General features: G+C 36.9%; 1 pseudogene; it reads right to left on the bottom strand.

Moving 5' to 3' along the window:
* Window positions 1–858: 858 nt before the first annotated feature.
* Window positions 859–2,912, bottom strand: LOC107686090 (atypical chemokine receptor 4-like; annotated as a pseudogene).
* Window positions 2,913–7,073: the final 4,161 nt, after the last annotated feature.

Here is a 7,073-nt window from a genome sequence, read left to right as displayed (position 1 = left end):
AGACGAAATAAAGCAGTAAGAGAACATTAAATTGTTAGGTCAACTTTAAAACACATGTAATCACCTTATTTGTTTTATACCAATGCTATCTGTAAGGTATAAATGCGTTTGTGTTAATAAATGTCTGTAAGAACATCGGATGGACTGTATTTGTGTCATTTTGTTAGGTTAATGCTTCTGCTATGATGTGTTGCGCAATTGTTAATTGGGTTTCTTTCTTTAGTAATGGCATTCATTCTCGCTACATAAGATACCTGTCTGTTATGTAGTGCCCTGTTATACTGCATTACTGTGTAATATTTATGGTTTCTATAGCCGTGGCATCCTTATGATGGTATGAAGAGATGGATTAATTCATGTAGGACGCCACTGAAGGCCTAGGTGTAAAATGCACGGCCCGCCACTGATATATATATATATATATATATATATACAGTATATATTATGCACCACAAAAGTCATTTAGCCTACGAGTGGAAACTCTTCTCTATTAATCATTTTGTAGATGTACAGGTAAAATCTTGTTGAATAATGCAGCAAAAAAAAAAAAAAAAAAAGCCATGGCCATCTTGCCATCTTGCTTCAACCAAAGTTATGCGTAAAGTAGGACTTGAACTCACCATCAGTCCGCTAGTAGTCCGGCGCTATTTACATATCTCTCGTATCACTTCGCGGACTTGTTCTTTTTCCGTTTGTTTCATATTGACCAAAGACTATAGAAAAGGGACTTTGTACAAACGCAACTATCAACATTTTGCATCTCAGCTTTTACTTCAATTTGAATTTTACTCTTCTGGTAAAAATACTGCCTTATGTCTTGACTAAGAAATAAATCCCTGCGCTATCACTTTGTGTGTACATATTTTGCAAAGGGGCAGATGGTGCAAAACTCCACAGACTGGTAAACATCTACTCTAGTTTGCTCAAATGGAAATAGTGCTGGTCTCTTGGGACTGTGAATGAGAATTCAAGGAGATATCCACTTCTTGTTGCTCTCCCACACGTGCCAACCTCCTCCCCCTGTCTCCAAAGTCTTTGGCACACTTCAATACATGCTGTCTGAAGGAGGAACCGATGAAAGTGTACAGAACAGGATTCAGACAGCAGTGTGTCAGTGCCAGACTCTCGGTGACCCAAGTAGCCCTGTCCAGCTCTTTACTAACCCCACAGTGAGTCACAAATGTGTACATGATGTCCATGGCCCGGCAGAACTTGACCACGTTGTAGGGCAGCTGTGTGACCACAAAGACTCCCACCATCACCAACAGCACACGGAGGGACCTCCACTTCCTCCATCTCCTCTCCTGAGGGAGCTTCAGTAGGGCTCGGCCTACAAAGGTGTAGCAGAACAACATCAACTTCAAGGTAGCAAGAAGCCTATTACGACCTCCACCACTTCCAAACTAGCTTTAGCCTTGAGAGCCATGTCCGATGGATACATGGCGATGCAGCTTTTTTTATGAGGAAGCTCTCTGGCCGTTGAAAATACCAAATCAGGGATGCCAAGAAAAAACGCAATGGGTTTTTTGACACCAAACAGAGTTTTTTACAATGCTTCTTTTGAAAAGCACGCGTAATGCCTGTGCTTCTGGCTCCTGGTGTCAAAGCCAAGTACTGATCCATGCTGATGTGGGCCAGCAGCATCATGCTACAGGTGAAGTTAATGGTGTAGAGGGCAGATACGAGTTTACAGACGGTGACCCCGAGTTCCCAGCCATGGATAGCATCGGCAGCCCAGAAGGGCAACGTTAGGAGCAGCAACAGGTCTGCCACAGCCAGGTGAAGTATAAATGTGTCAGTCATCATTTTCAGTTGCTTGCAGTATGCATACACCGCCACAACCAGAGCGTTGCCTGCTAAACCAATCACTAGAGATAACACAAGAACAGCTGGGAGGAAGATCCTCACGAAGGAGCGCACGTCGCCCTTCTCACAGATGGTTTGATAGTCACAGTTGGAGCTGTAGTTTTCATACTCAGGGTAGTCGTAATAGTGTTCCTCTGAGGTCTCCATTCTTCTTCTAAAGCTCTGAAAAGAAAAACAATGGTTTGTTTGAAAGCTTTTAGATTTTTATATGCAAAGAGACATGGAAATGATCAAGCATTCTCAGATTTACAGATAAGGAGTTGATCTATTTTCTTCCAAAATAGCAGAGAGAAAGCAGATGGCTACCAGACAGGATGTTTTATTGCCACAGGCATGTAACAGCACTTTCATTCCGAACATTCCCTCTCCGCTTTTATCAAATGCCCTTTTCTATGCATGCTTAAAATCACAGATAAACCCGAAAGTAGAGATGCATATCAGTTAAACATTGTAAATCCTTTCCAGATTTCCTGTGTAATCCAACATTTGCTTAAACAAGTCATAAACTTTAAAGTTTCTCTTTAAACACTCCCTCTTCCAGAGAAGTGCAATGTTGTTGTTGTTTTTTCAAATAAATAAAAAGTCACATGAATGTATTTCCATGATTTTGTATACATTCAAATCTTAAGCACTCATTCCAGCAAAAATGTTTTCACAAATCAAACAGCTTTGATATCATACTATAAATTATTCAAAGACTATAAATGAGTGTTAGGCTATTTCAGTCATGCTTGAACCCAAACATGTTATTTTCAGTAATTTGGAACATTATATATATAACGTTAATCAGTTAAAAACCAAACGTTCCTTTAATTATTTTCAAATAGCAGATATGCCCATTTTAGTACAGTTCATGGCAGTGTATCTTAATGTTCGCATTAGATGTAATTGCATGAGTACTATTCAAGACTTATCTCCCAAACTGTGTGCAAATTCAGCAGCTAACATCTGGATCATATTAAACTTCTAACAAAAAAGAAATAATCTTCTAAAACTGATAATGCCATGCTTTTCTTACCTTGAAAGACTCAGGGTTTTGCCTGAAGGCAGAGTAGTGTTTCTGTCTGCTCTTCTTGTGAGAACAGAGTCTATTTACTGTGACTCGTGCATGCAGAGCTTTGCACCCACACCTAAACATTCGGTGAACGTATCTGTTCTAATATGTGGCTCCAGCAGCTGTCCACAAAAATGCTTTTGAAGTCTTTTTTAAAAGATTATCAGAGAGCACATCACATAAATGTTATGCACAGCCACAACATATTGATTTGACGTAAAGTTTCTTTAAGTATTTATTTAAAATAATTTGTGCACACTTTTATGTTATTATCAAGGATTATGCAGATAAGGAAGAAGGGGTGTTGCTTTTCTCTTTACTTTGGACCGCCAATGTGTTTTGACAAATTCCTGGCACAAAACATAGGCCTACTATTTTGTATGCCTTCAGGCTAACATCTTTTCTGGCACATTTAACTGGCAGAACTACTCACATACAAAAGAGGAGTGATAGTTATGCAGTTTCTATCCCACAGAATCTGTCAACACACATAGACTGTTTATGCTTGACAGTATCAACATGTCAAGTCCTTCACAAAAAAACGCAGTACAACTAAAACTTTATAGAAAGCCATTCGTCGTCTACAGTGTTTTCCACACAATACAAGAGTGACATTTCAAGACAAGTGCTTTATTGTAATTAAGAGATGAAGATAAACAGATATCAAACATTTCGTTTTAACAGAAGCCAAGCTGGTTTGAGCGCTCATCTCTTGGGTAAACATTGCCCCCTAGTGATGCGAATAAGAAATACACACGAGGGAGAATTCAGTAAATACATTTTATTTTCCATAGAGATTATTACTTATCCAAAATATACGTGGAAAAGAAAAGCTATAGAAATATAAATGATTATCACAAGCATAACCTGAGCCTGAAACACTCTTTATGAAACATGGTGATATATTCCTTTTTTCCTGATTCAGGGAACCTGTAAGGAGAGAACCCACAATAATGTCTGTTTAGTACCATTTTTTCCCCTTCATATTATGTAAATACGTTGCAACATGTTACCTGGGAAGGAGCCTTGAACGCATATAATGCTTTAACTTGTTCATTCGTCATCCCTCTTGACATTGGCAGTCTGCTGGGGTCTTACTCTTTAATTGAGGTAGGCAAATGACGAGTTAAAGTAAAGCAAGTCAGTCTATTTCTTTAATATAAAATTACTATTAATATGTTTAAATGGCGTGCTGACAGGCTGATCAGAGGATAGTCAATACGGGTAAAACTCCACTGCTTACTAAAAGGCTCTGACTTCCGGGACGTATTTTCCTTTTGTTATTCCTGCTTTTTTCCTGTCTCTTGGTGCGGTGATTGACGTATATCTGAGAAAACCAAATGATGAGTTCAGTGTAAAGCAAGTCAATATATTTTTAGAATATAAAAATGACATAACTGGTGGAGCGTGTGTTGATAATAGTCTATAACTCAACATTTTTCTCCATTTACAGTACATATAGCCTATATTTTATTTAATGAACTGACAGGACAGTGAATACCGTTGGTTCTCCTAAAGGAGTGAGACCTCCTGGATGTGGCCATGTTCTCTTAGTCTTGCTGTTCTCCTTCAGGTCAATAAAAAAGATTGAAAACATAAAATTTCTGGTGACACATTTTACATATCTATAGCATTGTGGAACAGTTATGAGGACAGATACTGCTGCAAGCTGCAGATTATATTTTTGGCAGATGAAATCTTTGTGTAGTTATTTGTGACAAGCAGGACCACTGGCATTTTAATGGTTATCAAAGAGAAAGCTTAATTATGGCTTGATTATCATCCAAACCCCGTAGGGTTATTACATTTTGAAAAAGCTGCAGCTGGAAAAATCATCTCAGAAGATTGTGCAAAGGCACACGTTACTTTATTAGATGTGTACTTACACTTGGTGGCAAAACAGCTACTGTTCTTGCTGGATTTTCCTTCTCTGTGGAGACCGTCTGTTGTCGTACTCTGTACATCTTGCAAAATGATTGTTAAAAGATAAATGGCTCAAAGTAAGCAAAATTCTCACACAAACATATAAACATTTAAAAATCATACATAGATAATTGTTCTGTTTAAGCACCAATAGGCCTTCCATAATATCTGCAGAATGGTATCAGTGATGCTTGGACGTGCTGTGTATATCGTTGAAATGATCTCAGAGTCCTAAAAAGGATTCACAGCAACTATTGTTTATCATTACCTCAGTCAAAAATGTTCAAATGCTTAATAATGACAGTATTTAAGGCGAAATTACTAATGGAATTAGGTTACAAATATGCCATTCATGCAGTCTATCACTTTGCAAAAGTCATGAACTATATTTAGGGAGATTCATGCCACAAGAAATATACCCCTTAAATGTCCTTCTCACCCCAGTGTGATTGACCTCATTAGAAGCATTTCCAGCAAAGTCATCACTCACCTCAAGCTGATGAAGATCCGGCTCTTCGAAATTGGGGGGGGGAAATTCTTTGCTCGTTTCTGTCTCGACAACTTCTCCATGAAGACTGAAGATGAGCAGGCTGAGACACAACAGCCCTAGCTGCACATTACTCTTCATCCTGCTGCTTTCTGCAGTCCAAGTGCACTTCATCTCTGCTTTATACTCACATTTAAGCACTACCAGATGTCCAAAAAAGGGGCAGTAACACAATTGCCCTGACGAAAACATTTTGAAACACACTTGCAGGTTTGAACAACCCTGCTTAGATATATAATGATTTACTGTCTAATACAGTGATTGAGTGATTTGTATGGCCGAGGGGCAAAAAGAGAGGCCATTGTACGGTATCTCATAAGGCTCTTATTATTGTGTTTTGCCATTCAACTTTCGGTTTTGCTATTGATTTATAACTCTGTTTGCAGGAAAACAGATGATAGCTATTGCATAATAAGATTTTTTTCCTGAAAACAAGTGAAAAGTGATCTTGAAAAAAAAAGAATGTATTTCTCTTTCTCTTTGAGGACTGAGAAAGAGCGAGAGTGAAGAAAACTCAGGGTACTTTGGCTTTTCTGTGCCATTGTTTCAAACCAGCTGACTAGATCTACATGTGACTAAGCTTAAGTCGAAAAAATACTGGAACATTAAAGTGTAAATTTGCAGATCAGTGACTAACAGCACTGGTAGGACAAAAGAAAATATACTTTAAAAAGATAACATAACATTATTGCAATGATGGGCCACATGGTGTCTAAGTGTGTGTGGAACTGGGATTAGCATTAGTTTTGTGGGTTAAACAACATAATCCAGCTAAAACCAAAAGGCAAGTCTGGTTTAAACTGGTTTTCACTTTGAATAACTGTGAAGATGCATTTTGACCTGTGTTTTACTATCTGGGTGCTCTCTAAATTCGTTACTTTTGTTGGTTGTATCTGCAGGATAACAACTTGTTGAGATGCTAGGAAAAAAAAGTGATCTAAGAAGGCAGCAAAGAATGCAAAATGGCAAAGCAGCATGTCACAGACAAAACAATTGAACTCTTGTTCTGTGAAAAGTAGTGCTGTCAAATGATTAATCACGATTAATCACATCCAAAATAAAAGTTTTTGTTTACATAATATATGTGTGTATACTGTGTATATTTATTATGTATAGGTAAATACAAACACATGCATATTTAAAAAAAAGATGTTATGTTTATATATTAAATATATTTATATATAATATAAAATATAAGAATATAAATATATAAATGTATATACATGTAAATATTTTCAAAATATATACTGTATGTGTGTGTATTTATATATACTCAATAAATATACACAGTACACATACATATATTATGTAAACAAAAACTTTTATTTTGGATACGATTAATCGTTTGACAGCACTAGTGAAAATCCTTTCCCTAATTTGACCAGCCTTTTAAAAATTGGCTGTAAATCTCTCATTATGCAATATTATCAGAGAATTTTGGATTCAGTCTTTTTTGTCAACTTGTTTTCTTTCTATTAGCACATGATTTGTATTCCTTTATGGAACTGATTGGTCATATTGAGCAGAGCTTATGCACCTCAGTTTTTGAGAGTTATTTTATTTTATTTTTTATCAGAACTCAAATTTAGGGTTAAATAGGCTAATATAAATCAAACAAAATCATGTAAATCTAATATCTATCAATACGTAAAAAAATGCTTGTTTTATTTCATCATTCTGTAT

This window comes from Sinocyclocheilus anshuiensis, unplaced genomic scaffold (assembly GCF_001515605.1).
Source record: "Sinocyclocheilus anshuiensis isolate Anshui unplaced genomic scaffold, SAMN03320099.WGS_v1.1 scaffold930, whole genome shotgun sequence".
Classification (NCBI taxonomy): domain Eukaryota; kingdom Metazoa; phylum Chordata; class Actinopteri; order Cypriniformes; family Cyprinidae; genus Sinocyclocheilus; species Sinocyclocheilus anshuiensis.
Note: the sequence above shows the minus strand (reverse complement) of the source record. Positions and strands in the feature narration are given on the sequence as shown.